General features: G+C 40.7%; 1 long non-coding RNA gene across 3 annotated transcripts in view; it reads right to left on the bottom strand.

Annotated features, from left to right (window-relative positions):
* Positions 1–22509, bottom strand: part of LOC146545410 (uncharacterized) — a 155006-nt gene that overhangs the window by 56168 nt on the left and 76329 nt on the right. For all 3 annotated transcript variants that reach the window (XR_014885921.1, XR_014885915.1, XR_014885922.1), the window contains one exon: positions 13101–13296. This is a non-coding gene — a long non-coding RNA (uncharacterized LOC146545410). The remainder of the gene's footprint in view (positions 1–13100; positions 13297–22509) is intronic.

Here is a 22509-nt window from a genome sequence, read left to right as displayed (position 1 = left end):
AAATGATCTTTTGTCTTGTTTGCCACCTAATCCCACCAAGGGCTGCACCTTGGTATGGGAGACGTGTCCAGAAGAGGTACAACTGCATCTCACAATGCTCTTTAAGCTCCTGTCATGGGGCTTTTTGCTAAGTGGGGGTCAAAATTGAGACACTATCAAGAGTTAAACCCTTGCCTGTATATTTTAATCACTGTTTCCTAACACACACTCACACCAACTGGGAAAATATCCTTCAAAACTTATTAAAACTTACTAGGCATGTTACAAGGAGCTTGCTTAGCACCAGTGGAAATAGGGCTTTCCCTCTTAGCAGCAAGAATTTTCCCTCCAGTGATTTTCCCTCCCCTTCCCCTCTTTTTCCAGTCTGAGTTAATAAATACCTAATAACTTACTCCATGATCTCTGTGAGCAACATCTCCCACTAAGCCAGTGAGCATGCTCTTAGGAGAACTGGGTTATAGCACTTCCCTCCTAAACCTCTGGTGAGAGGTGCTTTTCTGCATACAGTCCCTCTCATGGATCAGGGCAAATCCCTTCCCCAGTGACTGCATAGTCACTGATGATTCAATCACCAAGCCTCCTAACTCCCATTGTGTATGTGGAATATACTGGGGTGGGGAAGGACTAGTAGCATATGAAAGCTTAGCTATGTGCTAGAATACGTGGTTAGAATTTTTTTATTTTTAACAGCAGAATAGAGGAAACAGTTAAGGGCTATGATAAGAGAGATGCGATGACAACGGCAGTTACTGGGCACTATATTATGAGGGCTGTTTCAAAAGTAATGTGTCCTATTTTATTATGTTGGCCCATGACTCCAGAGGCAGTAGTATGGCAGTAAAGGTTGAACCTTCCCAAAAATATTCTGTTACATTTTGTTGTTGTGCAACAGATGGCAGCAGAAGGGCAGGCTGATAAAATAGCAGCTGACATGAAAGTGCAAACGAAGCAAAGGTGTGGAATTGAATTCATCCACATGAAAAAAAATGGCTCACATTGACATTCATCAATGCTTGCTGAACACTAATGGAGATCAAACAGCAAATGTGAGCAGAATGAAGCAGTGGATGGTGCATTTCAGCAGTGGTGACACCTCCACTGCTACAGATTTTGATGAGCATGGCATACAGGCTCTTGTTCATCACTGGTGAAAATGCATAGCTAATGATGCTGACTGCTGAAAAATAGTGTTTCACAGCTGAGAATTTACTCTAACAGATAGTGTTATTGCACTCTTTGTATCTAATGTATTTTCCATGGAAATAAAGAGAAGGCATGATTTTTAGAGCAATCTATAAGTATTATATATTTTCTGAATTCTTTTTCCTATAAATAGCATTTTTCTGAAATGTTTCTTTTTTCAGAAAATTTGCCTAATATTCTAAAGAAAAGAGAGAATTAAAAAAGAAAAAAATGCTAACATTTCTCATTTTTGTTCTATCAACATATTTTGTAGTAAACTTTTTTCTTTTTTTGGTAAAGAAACTATGGAAAACTAATTTGAGAGAAACCATTTAGTTCAAACTGTTTGCAGGGGAACTACTAGGTGTGACTTGGACTGGTGAAAAAGCACCTGATGAAGAAGTAAGGCTGGTCAAACAGCACAAATTGTCCATACCTATGCTCCTAATGTAATGACAAGGGGTGGACCCAGGGTGGAGCCACCCTGGGCTCATATAAAGGCCAGCTGCTGAAAAGAGAGTGTTTATGGGATCTTGGCTGTGTGCTGAAAATCTGTGCTGTATAACCTGACAGCCCTTTCACCTGTTGTGTGAGTTCAGTGTTTCCTTTTGTATGTGACTCTTCATCTACCTGCAAGTGTTTTACTTGGTGTCGCTAAGAATCTATCAGAAGTGATTTCACTTCTCTGTGAGTAGAACAATATTTTTCTGATTATGAAATATCTGTTAGCTAGTGGTTGTAGTCTCTGTGCTACTCAAAACCATACCGTTGTATTGTTTCAATACTTTTCTGTTAGAATAAGTAAGTTGCTTTAACGTTGCAGGTCAGATGAGCCTCTAACCCATTTCATGTTTGTGTTTCTTCCATCAGCATAGATGTTATGTATAGAAATACCTTACTGACAGATTGAAATCTGAATCTAGTTATTTGTGACAAACAAATTTAACTGTGTGGTGGCTCACAGAAAACAGAAATGTATGTGCCAGACATTAGTTGAAGCAAATTCATATGTAGATTTCACTGAAAGCTCACAAAGAAATGCTTCCAGAGTCTTTTCTAGTTTGAACTGAAAGCATCTGGTGAAATGAAGCTACTTAAAATCAGCTCTTGATACATCTGCAAGACCTCTATGGAAAAATGCCTTGTACAGTAATTACAACTTTGTTATCAGCCACAAGATGAATTATACGAAGACATTATGTTCTCTTCTTCTCTTCAAGCATTGTCTGTGGTTATGCCAGATAGGTAGATTGCTCATGAGGCTATGGATTCTGCTTTGCTAGTGCATGTTGTAGGGGAGGACTCTTGAAGAACAATACCTCTGGATTAGAGGTAGTATTCGACATGTAGCTGGTTTTTTGTTTGTTTGTTTTAAATTAGAGGTTTTTTTTACTGTATATAATAAAAGCCCCTATTAGCATTTTCTTTTCAAATGCTTTTCTGCACCACAGCTGCTATGATTCTGCAGTCAGAAAAGCAGAACTGGTGTCACTGCAATTCAGGGTAGAAGTTGATAAAGAGAGGAGGAAAAAAGGAGGAAAAAAAAACTTCAAGACAGTTAAAAGAAAGCCTGCCAATTAAATTTTTAAAGAGAGGCTGGGGAGGTGGGGGGAGTGTGAAATAACTAAAAAGCTGGAGGAACCTGTGGAAAGTTGCAGAGAGGAGAGGACAAGGAGCACAAGAGAACCATAGAAATGAGCCAGAGTATGATGTGAGTAATGCATTGTGGAGAAGCAGTGTACACTTGGTTTGATTAAAAAATGGTGTTGATTTCTTATACCTGTAAGTTTCAGCATAGGCAGAAGGTTTTACCAAGTCAGAACTTCTTGCTACTGTGTCAGCCACTTCCTGTTGAAACTTTAGAAGCGAAGGTTAAATCTCAGGCAGTGAATGATGAATTATTAACAAATATGCATTTTCCTAGCTAATTCATAAACTCCAAGGATTTAAGATTGAAAGCTTAAGGATACTGACAAATTTAACAGGTGTGTTCCCAACAAAGGAAAGACAGAGCCTTGCTTCATCTTCTGATTATTAAGGGTAATACCAGAAGCAAGGCAATATCTTCCAGTAACTCTCTCTCCCATGGAGATTTATGCATTTTCAATTGCATGTTGAATTAAAATATGAAGTCCCATTTTTTAATCATATTACAGCTTGGATTGGAAAGGACCTCAAGGATCATGAAGCTTCAACTACCCTGCCACAGACAAGGTTGCCAACTGCTAGATCAAGTACTAGATGAGGTTGCCCAGGACCTCATTCAACCTTGCCTTAAATGCCTCCAGGGACAGGGCATCCTCAACCTTATTTGAAAAGTCATGGTTGTCAGGCAAAGTCCCTGGGGACTGAAATAAGGGAAACATCACTCCCATTTACAAGAGCATTGCTTCACCAAGGGATGGTCATGCCTGACCAATCTAGTGCCCTTTTATGGTGGAGTTACAGCATACAGCATTGGTGGGTGTAGGGAATGCAACTAATGTCATCTATCTAGACTTCTATCTCTAAATTGGAGAGATTGATTTGAAAGGTGGACAAGGAAAGGAATTTATTGGAAGGTTGCAGCCAGAGTATTGTGGTTAATAGCTCTATGTTTGGTGGAGGCCGGTAACAAGCATTGTCCATCTTGGGACAAGTACCCTTTAACATATTTATCTGTGACAGAATTGATAGATGATGGGATTGAGTGGACCCTCAGCAAGTCTGAGGATGACACCAAGTTAAGCAGTGCAATTGATAGAGCAAAAGGGAGGGATGCCATCTAGAAGGACCTCAAATGTAGGCCTCTAATGTCAGCCAACCAAGCAAAGTGTGAAGAGATCTCATCCAACAATTCCTTAAACAGCCTAAATATTGCTCTCCTGAAGTTCAGGGTCCTGACTCTACTCTGCCAGGCCCACATTCCTTGAGAACACAAACTCAACCAGGAAATAGTTGCTGCAGCTCAGGCTGCCTCCAATCTTCTTTTTTTTTTTTTTTTTTTAGTGATCTCCTCTGCATCACCTGGTGAACACCAGGTACTGCAACTCTTCACCTCTGGTGAGTCTGTTCAATATTTGAACCAGAAACTTATCATTTGACTCCAGGGCTTGCTTGGATCATTAAGAGTTTTTAAGTTGTATGAAAAGTCAAAGATATTTGGGCTTTTTCCCCCCACTTTTTTTTTCTTTTTTCTTTTTTTTTTTCCAAAAATATGATTAACATCTAGAAATTCTAGAAATTTTTATCTATGCATACCATTTATTTTACTTGACTGTTATCCTTGTATTGCAAAGGAGCTTCATAACAAGCCTTTAGTAATGATGTTTAAAATTAATTTTTCAAGTGTGTAGATATTGAAAAACAAAGATGGGCATTAGTAGGATTTATAAAGCTGTGTCAGGTAGGTACATTCCTCTTTAAGAGGCTCATAGCCAAATGCATGAAGAACTGTGCCCACATGCAAATACTTTGTTTTTGGCAGATGAGTGTGCGTTTCCTAACCTGGTAACCATATACCCAGATTACCCAAAAGTGGTCACCTGTAGTCATACATGTGGAAGATAAAATTAAAAAATTCTCAGATTTTTAAGTAAAACTTTAAACTACTTTATAAAGTTTCCTGTGCTCTCTCAGGATTTCACCATAGCTAAATTACACTTTTTTTAAACAGACAACAAATCAAGACCATAATGTGGTTATATGCTATACATTTTGAGCTCAGATGAGAACATTCGTGCATTTAAATTCACACCTTGGTTTTACCCATTTCTTAACACTAAACTATCAGAAAGAAATAAAACTTGGTCTCAGAGTCCATGCCTTTCAAAACACATAACATACACGACTCCTGAAGAAACCACAATTTGGTATAAAGGGCAGCTTGATTTTTATCTAGATTTTCTCATCCAGAACTCTCAAACGCTACCAAGAAATGTAATGCTTTCTCCAGTGCATTGGCAGAAAAGCAGAGGGATAGGAAGGCATACAGACTGATTAGCCTAATAATGGCCCTAGTCTACAGAAAGAAAAGAAGCCTTATGCTCTGGTATCTATAGAAGGTATAGAGACACAAACCATTTCACTTCTGTAGCACTAGAAAAATCAGAATTTTTTTTGTCTCCTATACTTACTGTTCTTTTACCAGCTCTCAATTCTCCTCTGAATTTACCATTTCAGTACAAATAAAGAATTCATATTCTTAATACGAATTCTGCAGTAAATGTGCTTCCCTGTGACTGCAAGGATAACAGATAGTCTTTTACATATTACGAATTAGTACGTGTCCTAAGACACTCCAACTATTATGCTATTTTAAACCACTTGAAGATCGTGACTTACCATGAAGTTTTTATAGTAGGAGGGTAATAATTACTATATTTGGTGTATATGGAGCACAGAATTTAAGTATTAATGTTTCTTGGAGGATACTGAAGCACTTAAATGAAAATGAGTCATTATCTTACAACAGTATTCAGTTATTTCTGTTGGTTTGAAGTTTGTTAGGCTAAAGCCTAATGAAAGAAGTAGCTCTACAGTCTCAGACATAGAATCACAGTAAAATCACAGCTATGTAATTGATTTTTCACCCTGATAGTAAAAATAAGTATTTGATAAGCTTTGTGGTTTTTTTTAAAGGAAAAAAGTAACAATTTTTTGCTTATCAGTGTTGTAGATTGCAGGATATCATGTATACATCATGTTTGCATTTTCCCATTGTTCCTAATGTAAACAATGGCTTTGACTTTTGCAGACAATGTTAAGTTGTGGGACACAACCAGTTCTCTCTGCAAACTTGGGTGTGGAAAGCTTCATAATTTAGGTGAAGAACTTAAGGTATCTCCAGGCAGGGGGAAGACCAGCCTGCAATGCTTATTACATGTTACTACAATGCTTAATGCTATGCTGAGTTTACCACAAAGATATGGCACGATAGAACCACTCAAAGGAGTGTCCTGTCAGAGTAGCTGTGCTGTAATACTATTCGAAGAAGTCACTGAGAAATGGTAGGATTCATGATAAGTTCACAGAGTCATAGAATGGCTTGGTTTAGAAGGGACCTTAAAGATCATCTAGTTCCAACTCCCCAGCCATGGACAGGGTTGATATCCACAAGATCAGGCTCCTAAGGATCCTGTCCAACCTGTCCTTAAAGGCATCCACTACTTCTCTAGCTGTTCCAGTGCCTCACCACCCTCTGAATAAAGAAACTTAATATGAATCTGTTCTCCAAGTTGAAAAAGATTTTCCCTTGTCCTGTCACTATCAGACTGTGTAAAAAAAGTCAGTCTCCTTGTTTATAATCTCTTATTTATTAATTCTTCTTGAAGTACTGGAAAGCTGCAATAAATTCTCTCCAGAGCTTTCTCTTTTCCAAGCTAAACAAACACAGTTCCCTCAACCTTTCTTTGTAGGAGAGGTGCTCTAGTCCTCTGATCATCTTCATGACCTTGCTCTGAGTCTTCTCCAACAGCTCCACAACTTTCTTGTACTGGAGGCCCCAGTCCTGGTTGCAGTATTCTAGATAAAGCCTTACAAAGGGTAAAGGGGGATAATCACCTCCCTTGCCCTGCTGGCCACCCCTCTTTTAATACAGCCCAGGATTCTGATGCTCTTTTGAGCTACAAGAGCACACTGCTGGCTCATGTCCAGCTTTTGGTCTACTAAGACCCCCCCAACCCCCCTTCTCTACATGGCTACTTTCAAGCAGTTCTTCTCCCAGTATGCACACTAGTATTGCCCTGACCCAAGTGCAACACCTTACCCTTGACCTTCGTATGGGCCTGCTTTTCATTCTTCTCATGTCCCTTTGGATGGCATTCCTTCCTTCTATTGTAAGAACTACAGCTCTCAACTTGGTGTCATCAGCAAATGCGCTGTGGGTGCACTCCATCTCACTATCAAGGTAATTGATAAAGATGTTAAAGAGTGCTGGTTTCATGAAGAGAGCTGAGGGACAGCACTCATCACCAGCCTCTACCTGGTCATGGAGCTGTTGACCACAACCCTCTGGCTGCAACTATCCAACCAATTCTTTATCCATCTTCAGATAGTAGTCCAGCCTTCAGATCACATCACTCCAGTTTAGAGAGCATGATGTGGGATCATAGCAAAGGGCTTGCAGAAGTCATCAGAAGTAAATGACATCAGTTACTCTTCCTTTGACTACTGCTGCTACTCAGTTATAGAAGGCCACCAGATTGGTATTGTCTACATGTGATATTTCTAGTGCGCCATGAGCTTTTCCACCCAGTTCTGTTTAACCACACTCTAGAATAACAAGAATGGAATAATGCAGTTTTTGTCTCCCATGCCCGTCTCAAGGAGCCTCTGTGTTAGAGCTGCTCTGGAGACCTTGGAGATCACTTCCTTTGTCAAATCAAAACTCTGAAGAACATGCTCTCAGAGGCATATGGGCATCTAGAGGCAAAGTCAGGCACCCACAGGATTTCAAGAATACTCCTATCTTCAGGCTTTCAGAAAACCCACCTGATGCCTATCTGTGTCCTTAGGCACCTACATACCTGTGAAAAGTTGGCCTTTAGCTCCTTATCTTTATAAAATCATTTCCTCTGGAATAGGTGACTCAATTTTGAAGAATTAGGTGCTTTCTTTGAAATCCTGTACAAATAAGCTGTGTAGATGAATTACCACATGACCAGTGACTCTAAACAGACATTTGGCCAAAGTAACTTGTAACAATATCATTTTTAATCTATCTACCTATGTTAATGCATGACTAAAGAGTTTAAATGCTGTTGCAGAAGGATGCAATTTTTAATTCACAACTTTCCAAAAATAAGGTACTTCTATCAGGATTGAGGAGTATTGAAAAGTGGTTTCCTAAAAACTCATTTCCTTTATGGTTTGCTCAACTGCAGAAGTGAACAATTAGATATTTTAAATAATAAAAAACTGGTCAAAGAAAAAATGGATACAACCTCTTAACTAGCAGAGGCAAGGAAAAAAATCCTTCAGAAGCACTGTCATGCAGTGTTATCTATTATGAAGTATGCTACCAAGTCCTCCCAGAGACCTAGGGAGGAATAATTGCATGCACCAATACAGGCTGGGGGATGAGCTGCTGGAGAGGAGCTCTGCAGAGAGGGACCTGGGCATCCTGGTGGACGACAGGTAGGCCATGAGCCAGCAGTGTGCCCTGGTGGCCAAAAAGGCCAATGGCATTCTGGGGTGCATTAAGAAGAGCGTGTCCAGCAGGTCGAGGGAGGTGATCCTCCCCCTCTACTCTGCCCTGGTAAGGCCTCACCTGGAGTACTGTGTCCAGTTCTGGGCTCCCCAGTACAAAAAAAGACAAGGAGCTCTTGGAAAGAGTCCAGAGGAGGCCCACAAAGATGGTGAAGGGCCTGGAGCATCTCCCCTATGAAGAAAGGCTAAGTGAACTGGGTCTGTTTAGCCTTGAGAAAAGAAGACTGAGAGGGGACCTGATCCAGGTTTATAAATATCTGAGGTGTGGCGGCCATAGCGGTGAGGCCAGTCTCTTTTCAGTGGTACGTGGAAACAGGACGAGGGGAAATGGACATAAGCTGCAGCACAGGAAGTTTCGCACGAATGTGCGTAAGAACTTCTTCACGGTGAGGGTGACGGAGCACTGGAACAGGCTGCCCAGGGATGTTGTGGAGTCTCCTTCTCTGGAGATATTCGAGTCTCGCCTGGACGCCTACCTGTGCGACCTGGTGTAGGGAACCTGCTTTGGCAGGGGGGTTGGTCTCGATGATCTCTGGAGGTCCCTTCCAACCCCTACAATTCTGTGATTCTGTGAGATATTAAACTAGACAAATACTTTTGATACAATGTGATAATCCCTGGGCAGATGATTTTCTTGCTGTTAAGGAATACCTTGGTATTGTCTGCTCATTGAATTGCTACAGTTCTCCAAAGAGCTTAGATTTTGACATCCTGAGACATTTCCTCACATTACAAGTTCCCTGCAGCTGAATGAACACTTTTGAGTTTGCAGTGAGCTTCTAATCTCTCAGTGTTACGGGAAAAACAGCAGACAATCCATACACCAGGCAGAAGAAATGTAATTTCATATTCACAAAGAGATCATCATTACAACCACCTCAGAATTTGGTAATTATATTCTGTCAGAAATATGTAATAAAATGGGAAGTAACTTCTTAACAAAGTTCACAGTATATTGACAATTGTTATCACACAAAGAGAGAAAGCAAACAAAGCATACCCTTTTTGTGTCTGTTCTGTATCTAGTGCAGCACATGCTCCTTTCACATATCAGAGCAACAATGCTCTTCCTGCTCATCTCTGCTATTAATAAGGAGGTATGGTAAAGTAAATGTAGACAAAAGGAGCAAGGAAGCATATGGATCTCCTGAGGGTGATTGACTGCGTTTGAAGATATATGTCTAAAGCATGAATACAATTCTCAGTATATGATAGCTCTAGGCTACATGCGTACTTGTCTCAGTAGCTTAAGCTAGGCAATAAGCTGGGGAGCTTTGCAAACAAGCAAGACAGTATGATGAGTTGAATTCACCATAACAGTGCTCAGACTTCCCCAGAGCACATTTCTCATTGTGGACCACATGTGCTGACTTTGATTACTGCATATCCCATGGATTCTTATGAGACACTCTAATTGATTTACAAGTTCACCGATTTACAAAACAGACAAAACAAACAATACAGAGTGTGCAGCTATGTGATTGTGTTAATATCTTCAAAACAGAAGAGAACCTATAGCAGTGATGAAGAATGGCTAATTTGAAAAATGATTTACTGAACATAGAGGCAGTGGTAACCATGAAGATAAAGATTTTATCTTTTACTGTTTAGCAGGCTGTTTTACATTGCCAGTCCCATTTTCCACAATTTTCAACTGACTTGTTATATTCACATAGTCAACAGTCAAAGCTGGCCATCTGTTGGATTTGACATTACTTCTCTGTAGTGACTATATAATTGGGAACATAAGTTGCAAAATTCATTTAAAGACTTCTGTACAGATATTAGTTTGTATTAAGAAAGGAGAGAATCTTTGATTCACAATGAAACTGTAAAGTTCTTCAAATTAGTAAACACTGCCCAAGCCAAAAATCATACGTATTTGGGGGGAAGTATTTCTGAATCGGTTGTTTCCATATTTCACTAGCTCTAGCTCACAGGTACAAAAAAGGGGAAAAGATGCATACTGTACAATTAATGAATATACAGATGTTATGGTATAGCAGAGAGCTTGGCTATGTAGTTGTTACACTAAAGCAGGAAACAGAAATGATAGGTACACTCACCTATAGCCTGGGCTCACATAGAAAACTCCAGTGGAGTGGATCTCCAGAAGAGATCCTTCCCTCCAGCAGTCAGCTCTTAAATAGGTCTAGGAGAGGTGGAGCCAGGCTCCACTCCTTCCAACAGCATAGATGAATTGCCTTCACCTGTGCTCCTGTGGCTGACTCATTGCTCGCCTCAGGTGATCAATTGGAGGTTCAGGCTGTGATTCAGCAGCTCCCATACACATATGTATCAACAAGTTAATTTTTATAAGGGGGGAATATACAGAAAATGTTGAAATACAATCCATATAATAAATTATCTTGATGTTTTCATCGCTTATCTTTGCCTCCTACACAGCTACTCATTCGTCTAGTTTGTCCAGTGCATCTTAAAGCTCATAAGCTCTGTAAAACATCATGTACCAGATGTGTAGAGCAGACCCTGACCTGGTAAGCTCCCTTGGCATTGCTGTAGTACAAACATTATTAATAATAGCAAAAAAAAAAAAAAAAAAAAAAAAAAAAAAAACCACAAAGTTTACATTCATCTTTATTAATGTTCGTTGCTAAAGATTTCTAACAGTCATGAGTGACAGAAAAAGATCTTCCATCTAATTCCAGCGTTCACAGATGAGTAACTGCTAGAGAGTAATAAAATCCATTAACAAATGAGGATGAGGAAGAAGAAAGTTATTACTGAGTTAAAATGAGCAACATTTTCAAATAAAGCACTAACCACACAGATGATCACTGGTCTTTCCTGGTCTTGTACCATGACAGAAGTTCTTGGGCCTACATCTTGAGGCAGATCCCTCACAGTGATCAGTCACACCTTCCAAACTGATTAAGTGGCTGCTGAAAGCTTTTTTGAACTAACTGAATCCCAGGAGGTCTCCCAGAGAAGACCTCATCTGAAAGAAGACCTCACTTACACCGTAAGTTTCATGGTTGTCTGCAGTCCACAGGAGCCAGGCCTGAACAACAAAGTGAATTCACAGCTCCTCAGCCACAGGAACATCTTACAGCTTTCAGCACTACAGGCACCCTACCTTTTGAAATAACTGCACCAACAATTCTGTCTGTCTTTCCAGCAAATCATAAGGCTTCTCAAAAGAGCACTCCTCCTTCTTTGCTTCTCTGATCCTATGACAGGAAAAGGTTTTCACTTTATTTATTTTTTGTCTTTATGCACACCGGTTCTGTGCTTCCTGGACTACCAGCAAGTAATTTTTCTTCCATGATAGCTGCTGCAGCATTTGTTCTTATCTTGTGGTATTTTTTAAATTATTATTTACCAATTTAGCCAAAAGCACGACTTCCTCAATATGGTTGCACCATGCTTCTGGTCACTTAAACATAGTGGTCACAAGCAGAGTTACAGTCCAAAGCTCTTGAAACAACTCTTAGTCAGGCTTGTGAATAATAGGGGAAGGGTTAGCATTGCTGTGTGCTCCCTACACTTACTGTGTGATGTAGTGGATTTTCAGACCAAGAGGTTTCATTATGAGCATCTAAGACTAGAGCATCCAGGCAGTAATGTTTGCATGAACGCAATAAATTCTGGCTGAGTTGGATCAATTCATTCAAAGTAATCCAGGGAGACAATGAAGATCCTTTCAGCCCTTTCCTGAGAAGTTCTGCCAGAAGACTTTTTGCTCCTCTATGTTAAAAACGTGCATCTTATTTCAGATGTGTTTGGGGAGCTTTAAAATGTCTGGATTTATTAGTTTTCTTAAATGGCCCTCTCCTGCTGTAGTAAAACACCTCATGAAGGTGCTCTCGATCACATCCAAATGACCGCTTCACCTGAGGTGCAGCAGCTTTTGCATTCCAAGCCCCCTGATCATGGGCTGACACATCCCATTCCAATACCGAAAGTATTTCACCTGAAGCATCTTCTGCCAAGGCTTTTCCCTACCAGCCAGACATCTCCAGCTCCAGCAGCAGACTGAATAGTACCACATTCCAGACACTTCACAGGGAAAAGATGCATGTGCATGTCCACATGTGTGTTCATGGGGTCTGCTGGTTAAATGTTTTCCTTTCCCAGAGGATATATTTGACAGCAAGATAAAGGGAGGAGCATGGAAAACAAACTTACTTCCCCCCCACACACACCTCCTTTGCTATTGTAAAATAAGGTGCACTATCCAAGTCTTTTTGAAAGCAATTGGTTATCTTAGCAGTGTAACATAAACCACACTGTCCTTGAAGTATCTCTGCTACAGCAGAGGGGAAGCGAGGGACATCACATACCATAGTATTCACAGGGAATAACTTCTTGGTAAATTCAGAGATTTTTTTGATGTTTTGGTTAATGTAATATATGCTTTCTTCAGTAGTTCTGCAAAATCCACTAGTTAGATTTGTGGAAAATCTTATAGAGGCTATTTCTCTATACATCATTAGCAGTATCTGCCTTGCCTTTTGTTTCAGTCATGAAGGACTACAGTGGGAAGTAAAATGGTTGATGGTTATGAAGGGTGTGGGTGAATGACATAATCAGAGTAGTTTTGCATGAGTGTTGCTTGGTTTAATGTTAAGGCTGCTTGAGGTGCCAAACTGCATCCCATGCAAGCCAGTTCATGTGTTCATGCTGCAGAGGAAGCATTCTTGTAATTTTGACACCCTGGAGTATGAGCACCTGTGTGTTATGTAGTCTGCCAGACTTTCAGCTAGTACCTGCTATGTTTGCCTGAGGGAGCTTTTCCTCTTCTCACAGTCTTCGGCCTTTGAAGGTAAGAGACGCAGCCCTGTGGGGAGGCTCACAGAGCTGTTCAGGCTGTCTGGCAGGCAGAGAACTCCATGCTTCTCAGCCAACGTCATTTTTTTTTTCCCCCTCCTTTTTCAGTTTCCTCCTCTGTGGATATGAAAATAGCTGGAGAAGAAAGAGAAAAGTGGAGGTGTCAGGCTGTGGAAGGTATTGGTTCCCCTTCCTGCAGCTTATTTGCCACTACAAGCAGCAGTGAAAAGCCTCCAGCTGTCCCAAAAGCCTCTGGCCTTCTTCCAGGCAAGTAAGATTATCAGGCACACCACTGCTGAAGTCTTGCCATCAAGTAAAGTCTAAAGGCATAGCAATTCAAAACCCACATGAACATTTTCCTTTACAACCTTCTCTGGAGAACCTATGTTTGCAGGGGAATTGGACCAGATAATCTCTAGAGATCTCTTCCAACCCCTATGATTCGGTTGATTCTGGGAATAGAGAGGAGAAGGTCATGGAATCCTGCTTCAATTATTGTGCTTGTAAATAGTCTTCTAGATTATCTCTTTGATTATCATATCCTACCTGCACTGTTTCCATCTCCAAGTTACTGAGCACTTTCAGACCATAACAGTAAGCAGCAGCATGAACTGGAGACCAGCAGGTACCAGACTCAGTGGTTCAGTGTCTCTAACACAGCATTTTTCACCCATCTCAGGCAGGCTCAATCCTTATTTACCCAAAGCACTAGCTGGAGGAGAAGAAACACACTGGGAGAGCACCTATTAATCAAGTGCATTACTAGGTGCCCTTTAAAAGTCAAGTCCTACAACTGAAAAGTTTTTTTCTCTTGAGAGCAGATTTGTGACCCTTTCAAACTCCTTCAAAAGAGGCAAAAATGATGAATGCTTTCAAAGCTACCTGAGTAACTCAGGAGCCTATACCCTATTGTTTTTCATGCTAAGCAATTCTGAGGTTTTTAAAAACTTGGACCAAAATCTAATTCTCAAAATTATTAGGGTGGTTATAAACCACTAAGTCCAATTGTGAACTGAATTTTTTTTCATAAGTCACTTGCTTTGGAACTGCTAACCTTGATGTTGCAGACACAGCATAGCAGCATTCATCACCAGTTGTTGGGGGTTTTTTTTAGATTATTCATTGACAAGATGCAGGGCTCAAACAACACCAGTCACCACAGCCTGGCAAATTAAAGTACCCCAGCTGAGCTAAGGTTGCTGGTTGTATGTGTGTGCTTAATCCCTGTCCAGCACGAACTGAACAGTGCTTAACTTCTGTGGCTTTCATCTGAGGTTTAATGTAACCTGGTTTACCTCATGTTTGCCCCAGGCTGAGAGCATGCACTCAGTTGCCAGCATTCAGGGACAACTATTAAATTATAAAGTGGAGGTGGCTGTCACACAGCTGCACTTTGTTCTTTCCAAACGGGCCCTCACAGTACACAGTGCCCACTTCTCATCATCTGCTGGTCCCTTTGTTTCCAGGCTTAACCAACACACCATGTGTTGGGGTAAAAATGAGAATGGATAAAATGTTTTTTCAGGCTCCCCAAATCAGGGGAAAATTTTTCTTTATTATATGTGGTGATGCTTTTTTTTTTTCCCTTCCAGCAACCTAAGTGTCATAGTATGATTTTTTTAAATCAGTATTCCACATCATATACATATAACATCATGTAGAGCACTGGGAGTTAAAGAGCTAATACTCCAGTTCCAAGGATTATCAATAGTTCCGGTTATACCTGTCTTAGAAGAACTACAGTAAAAGCAGTTCAGTCCAGCAGTTCTTACAGAATTTTTTTATTAAAATTGCACAAAAACATGAAGTACTTTTCAAACTCATGACAAACCTATGCAAGAACACTGGGATCAGAGAAGGAGCTGCTCTGTGAGTGCAAGTGAGAGATGCTTGTAGGAGTCACAGAATCATAGAATCGCTCAGGTTGGATAAGACCATGAAGATCATCGAGTCCAGCCATGAACTAACTATACGACCCTAACTAACAACCCTCCACTAAATCGTGTCCCTGAGCACCACATCCAAATGGTTTTTAAACACATCCAGGGATGGTGACTCAACCACCTCCCTGGGGAGCCTATTCCAGTGCCTAACAACCCATTCTGTAAAGAAGTATCTTCTGATATCCAACCTAAATTTACCTTGGTGCAACTTGAGGCCATTTCTCCTTGTCCTGTCACCAGCAAGAAGAGACCAACCCCATTCTGCCTGTAAGTACCTTCAGATATTGAAGAGAGCAACCTCCTTTTCCCCAGACTGAACAGCCCCAGTTCCTTCAGTCTCTCCTCGTAGGGCATATTCTCCAAGCCCTTTGCAAATCTTGTTGCCCTGCCTTGGACCTGCTCCAAGGCACCTCAATGACCTTTCTGTACTGAGGTGCCCAAAACTGAACACAGTACTTGAGGTGAGGTCTCACCAGTGCCGAGTACAGGGGCAGGATGACTTCCCTAGTCCTGCTCACCACAGCATTCCTCATACAAGCCAGCATGCCATTGGCCTCCTTGGCAACCTGGGCACACTGCTGGCTCATATTCAGCCAGCTGTCCATCAGTACACCAAGGTCCCTTTCTACCAGGCAGCTTTCCAGCCAGTCTTCCCCAAGCCTGTAGGGTTGCCTGGGATTGTTGTGACCAAAGTGTAGGACCTGACACTTGGCCCTATTGAAACTCATGCAGTTTGCCTTGGCCCATTGATCCTGTCTATTCAGGTCCCTCTGTAGTGCTCTTCTCCCCTCAGGCAGATCAACACTCCCTCCCAACTTCCTGTCATCTGCAAACTTACTGAGGGTGCACTCAATCCCCTCATCAAGATCGTTAATAAAGATATTGAATAGAAGCGGCCCTAGTCCCGAGCCGTGGAGACAGCACTTGTGACCGGCAGCCAACTGGATTTAACTCCATTGATTATAACTCTGGGCCTGGCCATCCAGCCTGAGTTTCGCCCAGGGGAGCGTATGCCTATCCAAACCACGGGCAGCCAGATTCTCCACGAGAATGTTGTGGAGGACAATGTCAAAGGCCTTACTAAATATTACTTACATATTTAGATAAAAGACAAAGGAGTTTCATTCGTACAGAAAAAACTTCAGCTTTCATTGTTTCTGTGTGTAGTAAGAGAGATGATGTAAGAGGGCTGCTCCAAAAATAATGCCTCATGTTTTATTATGTTGACCCTCAATGTCAGAGGTATATATTGGTGTGGCAGTAGAGGTTGAACCTTCCAAGCAATATTTCATTAGACTTTGTTGTCATGCAGCAGATGACAGAGGAGCAGTCTGACAAATTGGCATCTGACATGGAAGTGCATATGAAGCAAAGATATGTAAGTGAATATGGAAAAAATTGCACCCATTGACATTCACTGACGCTTGCTGAGTGTCGATGGAGACCAAACAGTGGATGTGAGCAGAGTGAGATGGTAGGCAGCTTGTTTCAGCAGTTTCAGCAGTTTTGGCAACAGTCACAGTGGATCACCTCAGCTGGTGCAGAGGTCTACAAGGATAGTGTTCGGGCTCTTGTTAATCGCTGTTTAAAATGTATAGCTAACGGTGGTGACTGTTGAAAAACAGTGTTTTGTAGCTGAGAATTTGCTCTATTATATGGTGTTATTGTGCTATTTGTGTCTGTTGTAGTTCCCATGGAAATAAATAGGAGGAATTGCTTTTAGAGTGACCCATATAGGATATTTCTGAATTTTGACATAAGTTTATTTCCAAATTTTCCAAATCTCCATCAAATGAAAGCTGCTTCACAAAAGTGCTTTAACATATGACATCTGCACAGTTCCATGAATAACAAGGAAATCTGAAAAGCCATGGATAACTTCAGAGAAAAAAATCACAAAATGAAGAGCTTCTAAGAGTTTTGTTTGCTAAAACAAAACTTTTGCCTTCATGTTAATCCATCGTGCAGTAAATCAGAACAAGATGTAGCTGATGCTGACTTGTATCTATGTCTGTCATTGGTGCCTCTGCAACAGTGAGTGGTATATAAATTCTGCTTCATTTTCTGCATTAAAATAATATGATAATACTTTTAAGGTGTTTTTCTTTGTTTGTTTGAGCGTGCCAGTACCTCAAACCCAAATGTTTTTATGAAAATGACAAAAATTTGAGAAAAACATTGGGAAGAGTTTCTTAGATCCCAGGTAGCTTTTATGGATTGCCTGTGCTGTAGCAAGGCAGACTTAAGGGCCACAGTGTGTAGAGCACATGGCACTGGCAGCACCAGTGCATGATACAAATACTGAGGCTCTGTTGCTCATGTGTCAATGTAGAAGTTGCAGCTCTGTTGGACCTCCTGAATGATACTTCCTTCATGTTAGTGCTACTAATTCCTCTAGACTGTGTCTGTTGTTGTTCTTAGAGAAGAATTAGGAAGGTATTGTTTTTATCTGTGCTGAAGGAAGGAACATCTTAAATCTCTGACTATGAAATGCTAGAAAACTTTTCCAGTCAGGAACACTTAATGACATTTGCCTGCTTTGTCCTCTCACATGATCTGCTCATAAAATTAATGTAGAAATGCTTACTGAAGAGTTTTCACATACATTTTTATCAGAAAACTTGGCTTTACAGAAGGCTAGAAATGAAAATCTTAAGTATATCATAGAATCATAGAATGGATTTGGTTGGAAAGGAACTTAAAGATTATTGAGCTCCAACTCCCTGCTGTGGGCAGGGTTGCCAACCACTAGGGTTGGCTCAGGTCTTGTCCAACCTGGCCTTGAGCACCTCCATAGTAGTGTTCTTACTCGAGTCCAAGGCTATTTGCAGCTTCCAAACACTGACAGCACAAGAAACCTGTATATGTACACAGAAGCCTATCAGACTAACTTTGGCATCCTCAATATGCTATACTTGCAAGTACTTGAGTATATTACTTGTCTGCATATGTAAGAGCCTGAGATTTGCCCATGAACTCAGATTTACTTGTTCAGAATTTATACCATCATAATAAAATTACACAGATAAATATATTACATAAAAGTCACATTAGAGACATAAGTAGCAAGATCTAAAACAAAAATAGCTTCTGTTTCAGAACATCAATTTGAAGAATTTTTCCTTTTGCTTTTGCAAACTTCATTTCAGTTGAAAATACTTTTTTTCATACTCCTAACTGAAAAAAAAAAAAAAAGGAATTTCTCTATTTGGCAAAAAATCCATGAGTGGCTGATTTTTTTCATCCCAGTTTAGAAAAATGTCCAAATTCCTCATAAAATGAAAGTTTTATTTTGAACCAACACTAAATTATTGCATGAACAACTTTACTCAAAGCTCTTCACACTCCCATTTTAATCCTTCCTTGCCCCTCTATTAAAACACATCCGCTGTCCTAGAGAGCTGGTTGATGAGGACACCTCACCACACACATGTTTGCCAGTTTGAGAAGAACATCAGCACAGCCATTGTGCAGTGTAGCTCCTTTCCCAGGGAACTGTAAAATCACACCTATCTCTAGCAGGTCTTGTTTCCTGAGCCATCGTACTAAAATTTAGCTGAAGTATCTCCACCTGTGCTTACAGGCTGAGGAAGAAGCTAAGTGACTGTTTGAAAAACTGTGACTTCAGATTCCTTCCATCCCTTCTACTTAAGACAAGGAGTAGGACAATTTTAGATCAGATGATGATTTATTAGTTGCTTTCTTCCAGTCCAAAGCTAAACATTTCAGTTTGCATTGAATAATTCATGCTAGACTTGAAACAATATATGCTCACTTCCCAATAAAAATAAATAAAATGAAAGGCTAAAAACATTGATCATGGAGAGAAAGTAGTTGTGTTCCATTTTTTCCGATACTGTGTGGTAGGGCTGCCAAGCAAAGCTCTATGAGTCTCAGGCTCTGGCCTTTCCTTTTTCCTTAGAAGGTTTGCATGGGGCTCTCACATAAGGTAGCATTGCCATTACCATCTCAATACTTTCACAGGCACAGGAGGAGTGAAAGCTACTCTCAATCCCTTTGCTGATTTGAGTCCTCTTTGCCTAAACAAATATTCAAAAGATCAGATCCTGTGTCTCAAATGCACTCTCCCATTGGTAAATGTCCTCGAGACAGGCAATTGCTTTTACTCAGTCCCAACTCTCCTTCCTTGCCAATGTCCCTCAGCTTGGTAAACATTTAAGTATTCCTGAGAAAGCAGAATGGCTCCTGTAGGAATGGCAGTCAACATCACAAACTAAGATACCCCAAATATGAAATCCCTGTAGAAGGTGATTTAGAGTAACATCCCCTCAGGAAAAGGTGAGACTTGAACTCTTCCACGTTTTGAATGCTAATAGCTAAAAAGGAGTACATCTTTTTTTCCTTTGATGTTGTAGCAGTTTTCTCACAACATGTAAGCAGATACAATTCAAATTTGTGAGCAGTTTCTTAACAATCAAAACTGCATTTTTTCAGCAAAATGCTTATTTACTGAGAAAAAGAAAGAAAAATCACTGTATCAGTGTTACTACACACAGTCTAGATTTCACCCGTGGTCTCAAACTCTAGCATGAACGCCATCTAGTCTTAGCCCCAAAACTTCTTTCAATTAACCAATATCAGTACTTACACAAGAGACCTCAGCTCAATTGTCAGAAAGTCCCAAATAACAAATTTTGTTTAGAACATTTCCTGCAAGAAAGAGAAAGAGCTGGGAACAGGACACCATCATGTCCCCTCTTGTCTTGTTGGAGCCATAGGAGGCACCTTGAACGCTCCCATGTATTATGTTCCATTTCTCATTGTCACACTCTGCACAATGTTGTTTCTGTTCTGCTAATAGTGTCTGGATCTCTTCTTGACTAATCACTAGGCACTGGAAGGTCTCCTCTGGAGCTTGAGAACTTGATCCCTGATGGCACTCATTGAACAGCGACACAGATAAATGTGTCTCACCTTAGTCATCCTCACCCACCCCAGGAGTTCTCCAACAACTTCCTAGCAAAGGATATCTTAGCAAAAGATACCAGGGAAATCAACAACTGAAGGAATGCGGCCCTCTGACCTAACAGCCCTTGACTGATACTCTTTATTTCAACAAAACCTTAACTTGGTTAAAAATATAGTGCACAACCTGTTTTGGCATTCTCAGACAGGACATGCCTTGCAGAACTAACAGGGTCACTGAGGCAATGCATTTCAAAACAAATAGTGGGGCTCACTTTCAAAACCACAAGGTCATCTTATCCGTACGCATTTCTTCTGTCATCTGCCAAGCTGCCACTTTAAAAAATAATCATGCCAGTGCCCTTATTTACTATTTGTGTTTACAGCAATGTTCAGAGGCTCAGCAAGATGGGGGTTTCCTTGTGCCAGAAGCAGGAATGGCAGCTCCCACCCTGAAAGCACGGCTGTGTCTTCATGCTTTCTGCAGATGTGGCTGGAAGCATAGAGCTGGGGATAGTCATATCCTGTGGAGCAGGGAGCTTGGCACAGTAGCAAATGCCAAAGACTGTTTGGAGTGCTAGCCAAGCCCTGCAGAAGGCCCAGCCAGGTTCCTCCCTAACCCACACTGTGTGGTAGGCCACCAGCAGTAGACTGGCCTCCCTCCTCTGACTGCAGCAGGAACTGCATTCCAGGACATCACTCCCCTGGGAAGGTGGTAAGCAACATTGACTCCCTGCAATCCTTGGACAGACACCATATCCTTCACATAGCTGCTCTTAGGCATGAGAGACACAGAACTCCTTTGCACACTCCTCCTGCAGACCACAAGAAGTTTCATAGTCCCTTTCTTCCCTGAGAATAATTGCAACTCTCGTATAAAACTGACAGTATTCAGCAGCTCAAGCTGTAGCTGGTGTCTACTCTAGGATGGAGTTTGGTGCCTTTAATGAAGAAAAGCCAGAAGGTCCATGAAAGATAAAGAATTAGGGGAGATTTCATGTGTCAAAACCTCTGTCCTACAACAATATTTTACTGAAATTCTAATTACAATATTGTGGTATTTTACAGCTCCACCCTTTGGAAATGATTTTCTTAGAGAAATAATGTTTAATGCCCCAGTTTTCTAACAGCCACCCACCCCCTACTTGCAAACAAAAAATTTTCAAAATATTTTTCTTTCCTATCACACCCTTTCTTGTTTCTTTGGGTGTCAGCAAATTCTTCACTGTGTTGCAGCAGCACTGCTTTAGACCAGCATTCTTGGCTCCTACTCCTCTAACATTAGGAAGAAGCCTTGTGTTGTTATCTTCTGCAAAAGTACCTGTCAGGTACTCACTTGTGACAAAAATCCCCAACATTTCTTTAGACAGACCTGTCTCATCTCCTGTGTTTCTAACTGGTTAATGAATAGAGCAGTATCTAGATCTCCCAATATTTGAGAGACATTTCCAAAGAAAACAGACAAATGAAAGGAAACATACTTGCACATCAGGAAGGTGGAGAAGGTTTCTGTCCAAGACTGTTTAACCCATCCTTGAGCTGAGGGAACAAAGAACCTTTCTGCGACCTGTAAAAAAGACTGTTGATGACCTCGCTTACTCAGAGTTTTAGTTTTTATTTCTGCAAATGTGGGCATCCTCACCACATAGCCTCTCAAGCTGCTGTGTTTGCACTCATTACCGATAGCATGTATCTTTGCAGCTTATTTTCAGATGAAATGATTTATATATGTGAAAAAAAAAAGCCTTTCTAAAACTCAAAAGGTAGCAGTTATCTCTGTGGACTAACAATACATGAAAAAGCATCAAAATAAACAAGTATAAAATTACAAGAAGTACCAGGAAGAAAAAAAAAAAAAAAGCAGGAGATAGAATCCCATAGTTGTCATCCTGGAATGTACACATCCAAAATCAATACAGTCTCAGGTTATTTTGTATGTTGAATACCTTGGTCTTTCTGAGTAAAAGCTGCATTTAATATAAGAGATCAACAAATGTTCTAAGTTCCTTCCCTCAAAGTTTCAAAGTATGGGTGAGATACATCTATTCACATCCATTCATGTACTCTTCTCTACCTTTGTTGTATTCAGTAAATTCTGCCTACAATCATGAACAGACTATATCTCACTGAAGGACGTACTTTGTTATCCTGGCTATTTATTGCCCAACATCATTTTTCCTCCAAAGCTAAGCAGATAAGATATGATTGCTTCGTTTTTAGCAGACTTCCATTATTGGAATCCCATCTCCAATCAGATGGCATTTCACAAGATGCGTCTTTCTGATTTCCTACACTACACAAATGTCACTGCTTCCTTGAGGCCCTGGGAGATGTAGAATTGTCCATTCAATTTGACTGAAAGCCTCTGGACAGAAAACAGCTGCATGGACAATCTTCCCTTTTACAGAGATGGATGGTCAGAAGCTGCTAGCAGCTGAACTCCAAAACTACTTTGTTACCAGTGATTTATGTGACATCC

This window comes from Meleagris gallopavo, chromosome 1, assembly GCF_905368555.1.
Source record: "Meleagris gallopavo chromosome 1, MGAL_WU_HG_1.1, whole genome shotgun sequence".
NCBI classification, from domain to species: domain Eukaryota; kingdom Metazoa; phylum Chordata; class Aves; order Galliformes; family Phasianidae; genus Meleagris; species Meleagris gallopavo.
The sequence above is the reverse complement of the archived record's forward strand: the minus strand, read 5'-3'. Positions and strand labels throughout refer to the sequence as shown.